General features: G+C 46.5%; 1 protein-coding gene across 1 annotated transcript in view; it reads right to left on the bottom strand.

Annotated features, from left to right (window-relative positions):
- LOC121278030 (dedicator of cytokinesis protein 2-like) overlaps positions 1-15,282 on the bottom strand; it is a 1,199,266-nt gene that overhangs the window by 54,879 nt on the left and 1,129,105 nt on the right. The window lies entirely within an intron of this gene.

The raw sequence follows: 15,282 nt of genomic DNA, 5'->3' as shown, positions 1-15,282 counted from the left end.
TAGTGGGGGATTCAATTATGGTAATGCTATTGAATATCAAGGGGCGATGGTTAGATTATCTCTTGTTCGAGATGGTCATTGTCTGGTACTTGTGTGGTGCGAATGTTACTTGCCACTTGTCAGCCCAAGCCTGGATATTGTCCAGGTCTTGTTGCATTTGGACATAGACTGTTTCAGTATCTGAGGAATCGCAAATGATGCTGAACATTGTGCAACCATTAGCAAACATCCCCACTGCTGACCTTATGATGAAAGGAAGGTCATTGATGAAGCAGCTGAAGATGGTTGGGCTGAGGACACTACCCTGAGGAACTCCTGCAGTGATGTCCTGCAGCTGAGATGATTGAACTCCAATAACCACAATCATCTTCCTTTGTGCTAGGTATGATTCCATCTCTTCATTGGACCATTGCCTTGGTGGTAATGGTGGAGGGGTGTATGTTCCAGGCCAGGAGGTTACAAATTGTGCCTGAGTGAAATTCTGCTGCTGCCAATGGCCCACAGCACCTTGTGCTAGATCTGTTCGGAATCTATCCCGTTTAGCATGGTGGTAGTGCCACACAACACAATGGACGGTATTCTCAATGTGAAGATGGGTGTTTGTCTCCACAAGTACTGTGCGGTGGTCACTCCCACTGATACTGTCACGGACAGATGCATCTACCACAGGCAGGTTGGTGAGGATGAGGTCAAATATCTTTTTCCCTCTTGTTGGTTCCCTCACTACCTGCCTCAGATCCAGTCTAGCAGCTATGTCCTTTAGGACTCGGCCATCGTGGTCTGCAGTGGTGCTACCAAGCCACTTTTGCTAATGGACATTAAAGTCTCCCACCAAGAGTACATTCTGTGCTCTTGCCACCCTCAGTGTTTCCTCTAAATGATGTTCAACATGGAGGAGCACTGATTCATCAGCTGAGGGGGTGCAGTACATGGTAATCAACAGGAAGTTTCCTTGTTTGACCTGATGCCACGAGACCTCAGAGGGTCCACAGTCAATGTTGAGGACTCCCAGGGTTCCTGACTGTAAAACATTGTGCTTCCACCTCTGCTGTGTCTCTACAGGGATGGTGAAGGTGACATAAGGATGTTATCTGTAAGGTATGATTTGTTAGTAAGGAGGATTTTGCAGGGCTGTTCCTAATGCCTAGGCCATCCATCTGGTTCCATTCCTTTTAGGCTTTGTAGCAGTTTAATACAACTGAGTGGCTTTCTAGGCCAACCACGTTGCTCTGGGTCTGGAGTCACATGTAGGCCAGACCAGGTAAGGATGGCAGATTTCCTTCCCTAAAGTGCACCTGTGAACCAGATGGGTTTCACAACAATTGACAATAGTTTCATGGTCATCATTAGACTTTTAATTCCAGATATTTATTGAATTCAAATTCTACCATCTGCCATGGTGGGATTAATAGCCCAGTGACAATGCCACTATGCCACCACCTCTGCCATGGAGGGATAATTAGCTCCGTGACAATACCACTATGCCACCACCTCTGCTATGGTGGGATGTAAGCTCATGTCTTGAAAGCATTAGCCCAGGCCTCTGAATTACTAGTCTAGTAGCCTTACCACTATGCTGCTGTCCACACCCACCTGCCCCAGAACTCCTCCAATTGATAGGAGAACTTACATGGAACTTCTTGATGCTGTAAGAGACCGAAACTTATGGCTGGATTTTCGCCATCAAGGCAGGAAGCTCGAGTTGGACTACGTCCTGACTTGTCAGGCCCATCTCCTTTCAAAGGTCCTTCACCCATCATATTTTCATTCCAGGGTGGTGGGGGCAGGATGGAATCGAGCCCTCTGCTTCCAGAGGCAGTTCGGAGACGGCCAAGAAGGTGGGCAAATGCAAGGAGGGCCGGTAGAAGGCCCACCTTAGTTTCCTGGGGCTTCATCTCAGTTTTATTAAAAGCTTTTGGCCCTCTAGCCACCAACACTCACACCCCCTCACCCACTCCCCATGCCACCTCCATGTCCTCATTCCACCTCCATGGCCCCCTGCATCCTCCATGCCCACTCACCCAGTATGCTCTATAGAACCAATGAGCCATAAAATAACAATGGGAGGTCTTGAAATGCACATAAAAAACACCCATTCAGAAATCTAATTTGAAAAACATTGATGCTTTCACAAGTCTATATAAATGTCAAGCAGACAAAGCCATTATATTATCAATAACAATCTTCACCTCACTTCACACCTCTTAATCTTGTCCAAATAATCATAATGACATTGAAGGAAAGAGTTCAAGCAAAGGTTAACTGATAACTTCGTGAAACTGTCAATCAACCAAAGCAAATACTCCACTTCTACTGTGCAAACGGACTCCTGCTGAGTTAATTAATTAGTGAGTCTTGAAGCTCAGCCAAGCATTCACAATAAGGCAAGCTAAGACATAGATGGCTGGTCATCTGTTTCTGTCGATAGCATTTACAGATGTTTTAATGATTATTTGAACAAGGTTAGGAGGTATAAAGTGAAGTAAAACCTCTGTTATTGAAACTATAATATGGGCAACAGATGTGCTCCTTGTCAGTGATACCCAAACCCAGGCTCTGTCTGATAGATACTCTTCTAAAGTTATAAGAGCAGCAGTTTTTGTTTCAAGGTTGATTTCTAAATGGGTATTTATGTAAGTGATTTCAAGACTTGCCATTTTTATTATACAGCTCACTGGTTCTATAGTGTATACTGAGTGAGTGGGCATGGAGGATGCAGGGGGTGCATGGAAGGGGCATTGGGGCATGGATGACATGGAAAGGGCATGGAAAGCATGCAGGGCATGGGGGGATGGTGCAGGATAGGACCTTACAAAAGGTTCCCAAATCTGCATTAGAATCCTCTGAGGAGCCTTGAACCACGTGTTCTTGCGGCGCTGGATCAACTCCATGAAAATTGCAGGGAGGTATGAGATACCAACCCTGTAATGGAGCTGGCCAGTTCGGGAATGCAGGATGCGAGCTGTCTACCTGCACCCTTATCCAGCACTGGCGAAAATTGCCAGCGCTGGGAATAGAGGTGGGAATGTCGGAAATCGGTCCCACTGCTTTTTTTAAAGGCCTCTGGAATTGGCTTGACTTGCAAACATCCACTCCCTCGTTTAATGGAATAAAATGCAACCATAAAGCTATTGGATTATTTGAAATACCCAACTGCTAATGCCAGTTAGGGAAGGAAATCTGCCGTCCTTGCCAGCGCTGGCCTACAAGTGATTCCAGTCCCTCACCAACGTGCGTCACTCCCGACTTTCTTCTGAAGAGATCCAGCTCGCCTCTTAATTATATAACTTCATACCAAGTCAGGGTGGGCAATGAATTCTGTACTTGCCAGTGATACCCAAGCCCAGACAGTGAAGAAAGGGAAAAGGGATGATCTATTTAAACAAGAGTGGATTTGTTACATTAAATGCTCATTTCCTATTGATACAGGTTCTTATGCTTTATATGTCCCTGACAATTATGGGTACAGGATTATTGAAGTATAGAAGTCTACAACATAGAAAGAGGCTATTTGATGATCCATTGTGTTTGTACCAGTGCTTTAGAGCAGGAATCCAAAACTAGTACAAAAACAGAATTACCTGGAAAAACTCAGCAGGTCTGGCAGCATCGGCGGAGAAGAAAAGAGTTGACGTTTCGAGTCCTCATGACCCTTCGACAGAACTTGAGTTCGAGTCCAGGAAAGAGCTGAAATATAAGCTGGTTTAAGGTGTGTGTGTGGGGGGCGGAGAGATAGAGAGACAGAGAGGTGGAGGGGGTTGGTGTGGTTGTAGCGACAAACAAGCAGTGATAGAAGCAGAATATCAAAAGATGTCAACAACAATAGTACAATAGAACACATAGGTGTTAAAGATAAAGTTGGTGATATTATCTAAACGAATGTGCTAATTAAGAATGGATGGTAGGGCACTCAAGGTATAGCTCTAGTGGGTTTTTTTTTTATTTTATATAATGGAAATAGGTGGGAAAAGGAAAATCTTTATAATTTATTGGGAAAAAAAAAGAGAAGGGGGAAACAGAAAGGGGGTGGGGATGGGGGAGGGGACTCACGACCTAAAGTTGTTGAATTCAATATTCAGTCCGGAAGGCTGTAAAGTCCCTAGTCGGAAGATGAGGTGTTGTTCCTCCAGTTTGCGTTGGGCTTCACTGGAACAATGCAGCAAGCCAAGGACAGACATGTGGGCAAGAGAGCAGGGTGGAGTGTTAAAATGGCAAGCGACAGGGAGGTTTGGGTCATTCTTGCGGACAGACCGCAGGTGTTCTGCAAAGCGGTCGCCCAGTTTACGTTTGGTCTCTCCAATGTAGAGGAGACCACATTGGGAGCAACGAATGCAGTAGACTAAGTTGGGGGAAATGCAAGTGAAATGCTGCTTCACTTGAAAGGAGTGTTTGGGTCCTTGGACGGTGAGGAGAGAGGAAGTGAAGGGGCAGGTGTTGCATCTTTTGCGTGGGCAAGGGGTTGTGCCATAGGAGGGGGTTGAGGAGTAGGGGGTGATGGAGGAGTGGACCAGGGTGTCCCGGAGGGAGCGATCCCTACGGAATGCCGATAAGGGGGGTGAAGGGAAGATGTGTTTGGTAGTGGCATCATGCTGGAGTTGGCGGAAATGGCGGAGGATGATCCTTTGAATGCGGAGGCTGGTGGGGTGATAAGTGAGGACAAGGGGGACCCTATCATGTTTCTGGGAGGGAGGAGAAGGAGTGAGGGCGGATGCGCGGGAGATGGGCCGGACACGGTTGAGGGCCCTGTCAACGACCGTGGGTGGAAAACCTCGGTTAAGGAAGAAGGAGGACATGTCAGAGGAACTGTTTTTGAATGTAGCATCATCGGAACAGATGCGACGGAGGCGAAGGAACTGAGAGAATGGGATGGAGTCCTTACAGGAAGTGGGGTGTGAGGAGCTGTAGTCGAGATAGCTGTGGGTGTCGGTGGGTTTGTAATGGATATTGGTGGACAGTCTATCACCAGAGATTGAGACAGAGAGGTCAAGGAAGGGAAGGGAAGTGTCAGAGATGGACCACGTGAAAATGATGGAGGGGTGCAGATTGGAAGCAAAATTAATAAATTTTTCCAAGTCCTGACGAGAGCATGAAGCAGCACCGAAATAATCATCGATGTACCGGAGAAAGAGTTGTGGAAGGGGGCCGGAGTAGGACTGCAACAAGGAATGTTCCACATACCCCATAAAGAGACAGGCATAGCTGGGGCCCATGCGGGTACCCATAGCCACACCTTTTATTTGGAGGAAGTGAGAGGAGTTGAAGGAGAAATTGTTCAGCGTGAGAACAAGTTCAGCCAGACGGAGGAGAGTAGTGGTGGATGGGGATTGTTCGGGCCTCTGTTCGAGGAAGAAGCTAAGGGCCCTCAGACCATCCTGGTGGGGGATGGAGGTGTAGAGCCATCCCCCACCAGGATGGTCTGAGGGCCCTTAGCTTCTTCCTCGAACAGAGGCCCGAACAATCCCCATCCACCACTACTCTCCTCCGTCTGGCTGAACTTGTTCTCACGCTGAACAATTTCTCCTTCAACTCCTCTCACTTCCTCCAAATAAAAGGTGTGGCTATGGGTACCCGCATGGGCCCCAGCTATGCCTGTCTCTTTATGGGGTATGTGGAACATTCCTTGTTGCAGTCCTACTCCGGCCCCCTTCCACAACTCTTTCTCCGGTACATCGATGATTATTTCGGTGCTGCTTCATGCTCTCGTCAGGACTTGGAAAAATTTATTAATTTTGCTTCCAATCTCCACCCCTCCATCATTTTCACGTGGTCCATCTCTGACACTTCCCTTCCCTTCCTTGACCTCTCTGTCTCAATCTCTGGTGATAGACTGTCCACCAATATCCATTACAAACCCACCGACACCCACAGCTATCTCGACTACAGCTCCTCACACCCCACTTCCTGTAAGGACTCCAACCCATTCTCTCAGTTCCTTCGCCTCCGTCGCATCTGTTCCGATGATGCTACATTCAAAAACAGTTCCTCTGACATGTCCTCCTTCTTCCTTAACCGAGGTTTTCCACCCACGGTCGTTGACAGGGCCCTCAACCGTGTCCGGCCCATCTCCCGCGCATCCGCCCTCACTCCTTCTCCTCCCTCCCAGAAACATGATAGGGTCCCCCTTGTCCTCACTTATCACCCCACCAGCCTCCGCATTCAAAGGATCATCCTCCGCCATTTCCGCCAACTCCAGCATGATGCCACTACCAAACACATCTTCCCTTCACCCCCCTTATCGGCATTCCGTAGGGATCGCTCCCTCCGGGACACCCTGGTCCACTCCTCCATCACCCCCTACTCCTCAACCCCCTCCTATGGCACAACCCCTTGCCCACGCAAAAGATGCAACACCTGCCCCTTCACTTCCTCTCTCCTCACCGTCCAAGGACCCAAACACTCCTTTCAAGTGAAGCAGCATTTCACTTGCATTTCCCCCAACTTAGTCTACTGCATTCGTTGCTCCCAATGTGGTCTCCTCTACATTGGAGAGACCAAACGTAAACTGGGCGACCGCTTTGCAGAACACCTGCGGTCTGTCCGCAAGAATGACCCAAACCTCCCTGTCGCTTGCCATTTTAACACTCCACCCTGCTCTCTTGCCCACATGTCTGTCCTTGGCTTGCTGCATTGTTCCAGTGAAGCCCAACGCAAACTGGAGGAACAACACCTCATCTTCCGACTAGGGACTTTACAGCCTTCCGGACTGAATATTGAATTCAACAACTTTAGGTCGTGAGTCCCCTCCCCCATCCCCACCCCCTTTCTGTTTCCCCCTTCTCTTTTTTTTTCCCAATAAATTATAAAGATTTTCCTTTTCCCACCTATTTCCATTATATAAAATAAAAAAAAAAACCCACTAGAGCTATACCTTGAGTGCCCTACCATCCATTCTTAATTAGCACATTCGTTTAGATAATATCACCAACTTTATCTTTAACACCTATGTGTTCTATTGTACTATTGTTGTTGACATCTTTTGATATTCTGCTTCTATCACTGCTTGTTTGTCGCTACAACCACACCAACCCCCTCCACCTCTCTGTCTCTCTCTATCTCTCCGCCCCCCACACACACACCTTAAACCAGCTTATATTTCAGCTCTTTCCTGGACTCGAACTCAAGTTCTGTCGAAGGGTCATGAGGACTCGAAACGTCAACTCTTTTCTTCTCCGCCGATGCTGCCAGACCTGCTGAGTTTTTCCAGGTAATTCTGTTTTTGTTTTGGATTTCCAGCATCCGCAGTTTTTTTTTGTTTTTATCCAAAACTAGTACACTGGCCAGTTCACTCTGCTGTATCTTTCTCTGCTGAGAATGTTTTCCCTAAAAAGATGCGATAGTCTCTACATCAGCTATTCCCTGTCTCAAAGCATTCCAAGCTTCAGCAATCTTTGTTTTAAGCAATTTGTTTTAACGTCCTTCTTCATGCTCCTAGTTAAATAGATAACTCCTCATTGCAGGCTCCCGAATTAGGAGAAATAATCTTTCCCTGGTTCAATCTACCAAGACGCTTTACAATTTGAAAACTTTATTCCTTGCCTGCTCCAAAGCGGATAGTCAATTAGGAGGACTTATGTGCTCTCGTTACTGTAATATCCCAATCCTGGCATCATCCTGGTCAATCTACATCTTTTGTTTTTTATCATCACCGTGCCTTTTCTGTCAGCTGTGGCTCCAGCCTCTGACTCACAAAGCTGTCGATTCAAATCACACTCAAGGACCGGAAATTTTAAGCCCGCTGGCGTCGAGCATCATGGCAGGTCGTGGGGGGTGGGGTGGGTTTCGAGGGGTACAATATGGCGAGGAGGCCAAAATCGGTTTCACGCCAACATGAAACTAGTTTGCGATCGTCTGCTCTGCCCGTCAATGGTGGGACTGCATCTTCCGCCACTGCAGGTCGGGAACCTAATTTCAATACCTTAGCATCTCATTATAAGCCCTGCTCAGTGGAATCATCCCCACCCCTCATGTTGGATCATCCAGGCATGTTGGCGTGAGTGCACACCGACGTGTTTCACAACTGCACGTAAGTGATGTGCGCCTGGCGAGCTGCACTTCGCTCGAGACTTAGATGTTTGTTTGTTTAAAACGACTCTACCTACCGGACCAGCCATAAAGCGGGGGTGACTTTTCAATGGCTGCAGGGCTTGGGCTTGCTTGGGAACAGGGAGGCAAGGCTGCCGGGAAGGGGGGCATCCCAGGGTGTGCGAGGGGCACATGTTGATCTGTGCAAGCGGCCTCGAGATGGTGAGGGCTGAGGAGGCAGTCTCCAGAGGAGATGAGGTTAGATGGGGATGTGAGGGTGTGTGTGAGAGAGTGAGTGGGGATGTCCCTTGAGTTGGCCATGAGTGAGATGCCAGTAAATGTGCGATGGCCTTGTGAGTGTGTGAGTTTAGAGTGAGGAGATGGTTGCCTCACCCTGGTGGCACGGATGAGAACATTCATCCTTTTTCTGCACTGGATGGCCAACCTTTTGTGTACAACATTGGCACTGACCACCTCTGCCTCCGCCTCCCAAGCCGGAGTGGTGAGACTGATGGATCTCCTGCAGCCGGAGCTGGGGTAGAGGGCATCGGGGCGGGCCTCCACGCTGTCCAGAAGGCAGCCCAGGGATGTGTCATTGAATAGGGGGAGCTGCACTCTTCATGGCTTTTGGGGCCATATCTTCACTGGAGCAGTCCTGGGCTGGAAGCGTTGAGAAGTGCGCGTGTGGCTGCTGTTTAAATATGGTGCCCTACAAGAGGAAACGGCAAGGTAATGTCATGGTGGGAAAATGGGAGGTCACCAGCCAGCGATATGGCATGTTTCCTCCGGTTGCAAAATGAATGAGGCGGGAATGGGACAATACGGCGCAAAATCGCGCCATTGTGGCTGGCTGGGTAAAACAACTTTTATTCCGCCCAAGGACTTGAGCACAAAATAAGGGCTGATCCTAATGGAGGTGAAGTCTTTCATCTGACATTAACCCGAACCTGCTCTCTCAGGTGGGTGTAAAAGGTTCTGTGGCACCATTCGAAGAAGAGCAGGGGAGTTCACCTGGTGTCCTGGCTAATATTTATCCCGAATCAACATTAGACAAAAATAGATGATCTGGTCATTGTCATATTGTTGTTTGTAGGAGCTTGCTGCATGCAGATTGGCTGCTGAATTTCCTAAGTTTCAACAGTGACGACACTTCAAATGTATTTCATGAGCACGTCTGGACGTTGTGAAAGATGCCATAGGAATGTAAGTTTTCCTCTCTTTTATGTAATAGGCCACCCAAAAGCAATCAGCATATTACCTGTGGCCTAATCAATTATTTGTATTAATTCACCATCTTCTTCAATCTTTTACCCTACGTTGCTATTTACTAAATGCAAAACACTATTGGATTTCATACTGGCTTAATGTGCTTGAATTCTCACTTGCAGTGAATTTGATATTTGGGCTCTCAGATCTTTCTGTTCATCGTCACCTTTCAATGCCTTCCCATTACGTGAATCCTCCTGTTCCTTCTCAAAATATGTCACTTTACATTTATCCACAATAAAGTGCATCTGACACCCCTCTGTCCATTCTTCTAACTCGCTTGCGTTTCTCTGAAGTCTTTCTTAATCCCCCTCATTGCCAAATACATGCCTTTGCTGCCATCAGCAGATTTCAGGACTGTGTTCCCTTGTACCCAAGTGGTAGTGTGTTAAAGCTCGCTCTGGGAGGCTGAGTTGCTGTGGCAACATGCATGTTGTAGTCTGGAGTGACAGGGAGTGATGGTGGAGGCTCCAAGTCTTCTTTCCATCACATGGTTGACCAGGAATCTCCCCTCCTCTTCCTGCCTGCCATACATTGGAAGGATAATCCAGGTTGATAATCAAAATTTGGCTGCGTTATGAATGCACCTTCCTTAACCATCAAGTTCTGACTTAAACTCAGTGATTATGGCTCAAAGGCAGGGACACTACCCACTGTACCGCAAGATCTCTATGTATCCAAGTGTCATTTACCTAAAATACACCTCAAATAAAAATGGACCTAGCACTGACCCCCTCTGCACATCATGTCTAATCTGACTCTAATCTCAGGAATACCCATCTACCCGAACTGTATTTCCTCTCCATAAACCAATGTTCAATCCATCCTGCTAGATTTCCTCTTACGCCATACACCCACATCTCTCCCTTTATCTACCCAACTGGTCACTTGAAAATAATTTTACAAATTTATCAAAACACTTGCTTTTAACAAGTGTCTTAACTCTTGAGTTTTAAAGTGACCTGTGAGGGATGCAGGACCATCTTTCTGTGCTACTTGTTTTTAGCTGACCTGTGAGAGAATCTTAGTGCTTCCATTTCTTTACCACCAAGCTAATATATACTTTGTCACCGTGAAGCACCAGTATGCAGTGTAATTAGAAATAAAATGCTATAAGTCATGACCATACATCATCAGTAACATTATTATTAGTTCCCAAGGACATTAAGGAAATCAATGCTAATTGGCTTGCTTATATGATGATACATAACTGTTCTGATATAGGTCTCCTAATATAAGGTTTTTTTTTAATTAGTTTATGAGATGTGGGCATCACTGGCTCTGCAGCATTTATTGCCCATGACTTATTGCCTTTAAGAAGATGGTAGTGAGCCGCCTTCTTGAACCACTGCAATCTCTGTGGTGTAGGTACATCCACAGTACTGTTAGGAAGGGAGTTCCAGGGCTTTGACCCAGTGACAATAAAGGAACAGCGATATATTTCCAAGTCAGGATGGTGAGTGGCTAGGAGGGGACTTTCAGGTGCTGGTGTTCCCATGCGTCTGCTGCCCTTGTCCTTCTAGGTGGTAGTGGTTGTGGGTTAGGTGCTGTCTAAGTGGCCTTGGTCAGTTCCTGCAGTGCATCTTGTAGATAGTATACACTGCTGCCATTGATGAAGCAGCTGAAGATGGTTGCGCTGAGTTCACTACCTTGCAGTGGTGTCTTGGAACTGAGATGACTGTCTTTTCCAACAACCACAACCATCTTCCTTTCTGCCAGATTTGATGCCAAGCAGCAGAGATTTCCCCTTTGATTTCCATTGACTCCAGTTTTGCTAGGGCTCCTTGATGCCACACTCAGTCAAATGTTGCCTTGATGTCAAGGGTAGTCACTCTCACCTCACTTTGGCAGTTCAGCTCCTTTGTCCATGTTTGAACCTCGGCTGTAATGAGATCAGGAGCTGAATGGCCCTGGCAGAACCCAAACTGAATGTCAATCAGCAGTTTATTGCTAAGCAACTGCTGCTTGATCGCACTGTTGTTGACCCTTTCCATTATTTTACTGATGTTGGAGAGTAAACTGATGGGACGATAATTGGCCAGGTTTGATTATTCCTGCTTTTTGTGTGCAGGACATACCTGGGCAATTTTCCACATAGCTGGGTAAATGCCAGTGTTGTAGCTGTACTGGAACAGCTTGGTTAGGGGTGCAGCAAATTCTGGAGCACAAGTCTTCAGTGCTATTGCTGGAATGTTGTCAGAGCCCATAGCCTTTGCAGTATCCAATGCCTTCAGCCGTTTCTTGATATCACAAGAATTGAATTGAATTGGTTCAAGGCTGGCATCTGTGATGGTGGGGACCTCCAGTGGAGGCCAAGATGGATCATCCATTCAGCACTTCTGGTTGAAGATTTTAGAAAATGCTTCAGCCTAATTTTTTGCACTAATGTGCTGTGCTCCCCCATCATTGAGGATGAGATATTTGTGGAGCCTCCTCCTCCAGTGAGATGTTTAATTGTCCACCACCATTCACAGCTGGATGTGGCAGGGCTGCAGAACTTAGATCTGATCTGCTTGTTGTGGGATCGCTTAGCTCTGCCTATCACTTGCTGCTTATGCTGTTTGCCATGCAAGTAGCCCTGTGTTATAGCTTCACCAGGTTGACACCTCATTTTTAAGTATGCCTGGTGCTGCTCCTGGCATGCCCTCCTGCACTCTTCATTGAACCAGGGTTGATCCCCTGGCATGGTGGTAATTGTAGAGTGAGGGATATGCCAGGCCATGAGGTCACAGATGTGAACAAACAAAACAGGAGCAGAAATAAGCTATTCGGCCCCTTGAAGCTGTTCTGCCATTCAATAAGATCATTGCTGATCTGTTTATGTTTTGAGCTCCAGATACCCTGATAACCTTTGATTCTCTTGCCTAACAAGGGTCTATCTATCTCCTGTCTTAAAAATATTCAATGACCCCACCTCCATTGCCTTCTGAGTCAGAGTTCCAAAGTCGCACAACCCTTTGAGAGAAAACATTTCTCCTCATCTGTCTTATAAAGGAACCCCCTAATTTTAAAACAGCTCCCCCTAGTTCTGAACTCACCCACAAGGGGAAACATCCTTTCCAGTTCGACCTTCTCAATACCGTTCAGGATCTTATACATCCCAATCAAGTCCCCCCCCCACTCTTCTAAACTCCGGTGGTTGAGTACAATTCTGCTGCTGCTGACGGCCCACAGCACCTCATGGACACCCAGTCTTGAGTTGCTAGATCTGTTCGAAAGGGCTGTAGGGTGGTCACTCCTATCAATACTATCATGGGGAAATGCATCTGTGGCAGGCAGGTTGGTGAGGATGAGGTCAAGTATGTTTTCCCTCTTGTTGCTTTCCTCACCACCTGCTGCAGACCCAGTCTAACAGTTACTTCCTTTAGGACTTGGCCAGCTCGATCTGTACTAGTGCTGCCGAGCCACTCTTGTAGAGGGACAGGACATTCCCAGGGCTGTTGATGGTGGTGTCTGGGACATTATCTGTAAGATATGGTTTCGTGAGTATTACTATATCAGGTTGTTGCTTGACCAATCTGTCAGACAGCACTCCCAATTTTGGCACTAGCCCCCCGATGTTAGTAAGGAGGACTTCACAAGGTTGAAAGTTTGCCATTGTCAGTCCTGGTGCTGAGGTTGATGCTGGATGGTTCATCTGGTTTTATCCCTTTCAGGCTTTTTAGCGGTTTGACACAACTGAATGGCTTGTTAGGTCATTTAAGAGTCATGTACATTGCTGGGGTCTGGAGTCACATGTAGGCTAGGCCAGAGAAGGATGGCAGAATTACTTCCCTGAAGGGCATTAGTGAACCAGATGGGTTTTTAATGACAATTGACAATGGCTTCATGGTCATCATTAGACTTTTAAGTTCAGATTTTTATTGTTAATTCATCTGCCATGGTGGGATTCGAACCTAGGTCCCCAGGGCATTATCCCGCATCTCTGAATTACTAGTCTGCTGATAATACCACTACACTACCTCTGAATAATTAATTACTTGGTGAGACTGGGCGAGATCTTATTGATAATGACATTCCAACATCTCTAATGTGAAACAAACATTTGCCACAAAGTTTCAAAATATATTTAGGTATGATCACACAGTGTGAGGTACAAAGGTTTGATCAGGGCCCGGGAAAGGGGGCCTGGACTTCTTGCTCTAAACTGAGTTTCTTCTTTTTTATATATTCATTCACAGGATGTGGGCTTCACTGCCCATCGCTAGTTTCCCTTGAGAAGGTGGTGGTGAGCTGCCTTCTTGAACACCTGCAAGTCAGGTGGTGTAGGTACACCCATCGTGCTGTTAGCAAGGGAGTTCTAGAATTTTGACAAAGTGACAGTGAGGGAACGACGATTTATTTCCAAGTCGGGATGGTGAGTGACTTGGAGGGGAACTTCCAGGTGGTGATGTTCCCATGTGTCTGCTGCCCTTGTCCTTCTAGATGGCAGTGGTCGTGGGTTTGGAAGGTGCTGTCTAAGGAACCTTGGTGAATTCCTGCAGTGCATCTTGTAGATGGTACACACTGCTGCTGCTTCGATGGTGCTTCGATGGTGGAGGGAGTGATTGTTTGTGGATGTGGTGTCCCAGTCTGAGTGACCAGAGGCAGAGCTACAGACCTCAAGGAACAACTTAAAAAAAAAAATTGGAGCATTCAGGCTGAAGCAAGCGATGCCACGTCCTGTGAAAGAAACTTTAAAAATCCTGAACACACTCGAAGAACCTTTTCCTCTCTCTGCCCTTCCTACAACTACAATCCCAGTCTTTATTTGGATAATTAAAGCCCCCGATTGTAACTACTCTCTAATTCCTGGACCTCTCTCTAATTTCCTCTCATGCTGACTCCGCTTAATATTCCTACTCGTAGTACTATCTGCCTCTCCCAATACTCTTTGCAACTTGGTTTCCCTCTCTCCTACAACTTCCTCGTTTCCACAATTCTGCCAAGTTAGTTGAAACCCTCCTCAGTAGCACTGTGTCACGAAAGTCAAGATGTGATATAGATTTTGTAAAAAAAAAAGCTAATCTTCCTTTTAAACAGGCCACAAGAAACCTTAAAGATGGCTGCTGAAAGTCACCTGTCCTTTTTCAACGGCAGTGTTGTCAAGGTTCTAGAAGGCTTCAAGTGGTTTGCAAGAAGACGTATTCAAAAATGAATGACACTTGAAATTCAAAGTTCATTTCCACCAGGGTACACAGAAACTCATTGATAATGGCTTCCCTGGAGGTGTGAATAGCTCTTTCCTGTCCCACTACACCTGGAAGAATGGGAGCCATTCAATTTAGTGGCTGATACATTTAAAAGGTTAATTACCTCGGTTAAAAGACAATGGATGGGGCATAAAAGCAAAATACTGCGGATGCTGGAAATCCAAAACAAAAATAAAAATACCTGGAAAACTCAGCAGCTCTGACAGCATCTGCGGAGAAGAGCACAGTTAACGTTTCGAGTCCGTATGACTCTTCTGTCCGCACTCCTGGGCTAACCCAATGCCTAATACAGAAGCATGGTTTGAGATTTTGGGTTTGCAGCCCATTTTGAGTTTTGAATTGTATAAAGTCTGGCTGAGAACAGCCACTGTGCATAGAGAACCCAGAAGATCTCCAGAAGACAGTCCCAGCCCACAGTTCTCAGTTGAACTAACTGTGAACAGTGTGTGAGAGTTGGGTTTCTCTCTGCCACTGGGAGTCACAGAGGAATTTGTCCATAAATCTTCACCATTCTGCCCAAAAAAGGAATCTAGGCAGTCTTCAAGTATTGTGCTGGCAGAACCAGTAAGAAAAAGGGACCTTCATTCACTCCCCAAAGCTGCTCTACCTGCTGATCCCACATGAAAAGGCAAGAACTGACTAATTAACCACAGGAGCCATCACAGCTGCTGAACACAGCCCTTCACTCCAGACAACCAGAACTTCAATTGCAAGCTATGGGCCTGCAACAATATCTTAACTTGCTGAACTGAATCTCATCTCTACAAATATCTTTCATCCTTATCTGCATTTAATCTTTGTG

The sequence above is a fragment of the Carcharodon carcharias genome, chromosome 1 (genome assembly GCF_017639515.1).
Source record: "Carcharodon carcharias isolate sCarCar2 chromosome 1, sCarCar2.pri, whole genome shotgun sequence".
NCBI lineage: Eukaryota > Metazoa > Chordata > Chondrichthyes > Lamniformes > Lamnidae > Carcharodon > Carcharodon carcharias.
The sequence above is the reverse complement of the archived record's forward strand: the minus strand, read 5'-3'. Positions and strand labels throughout refer to the sequence as shown.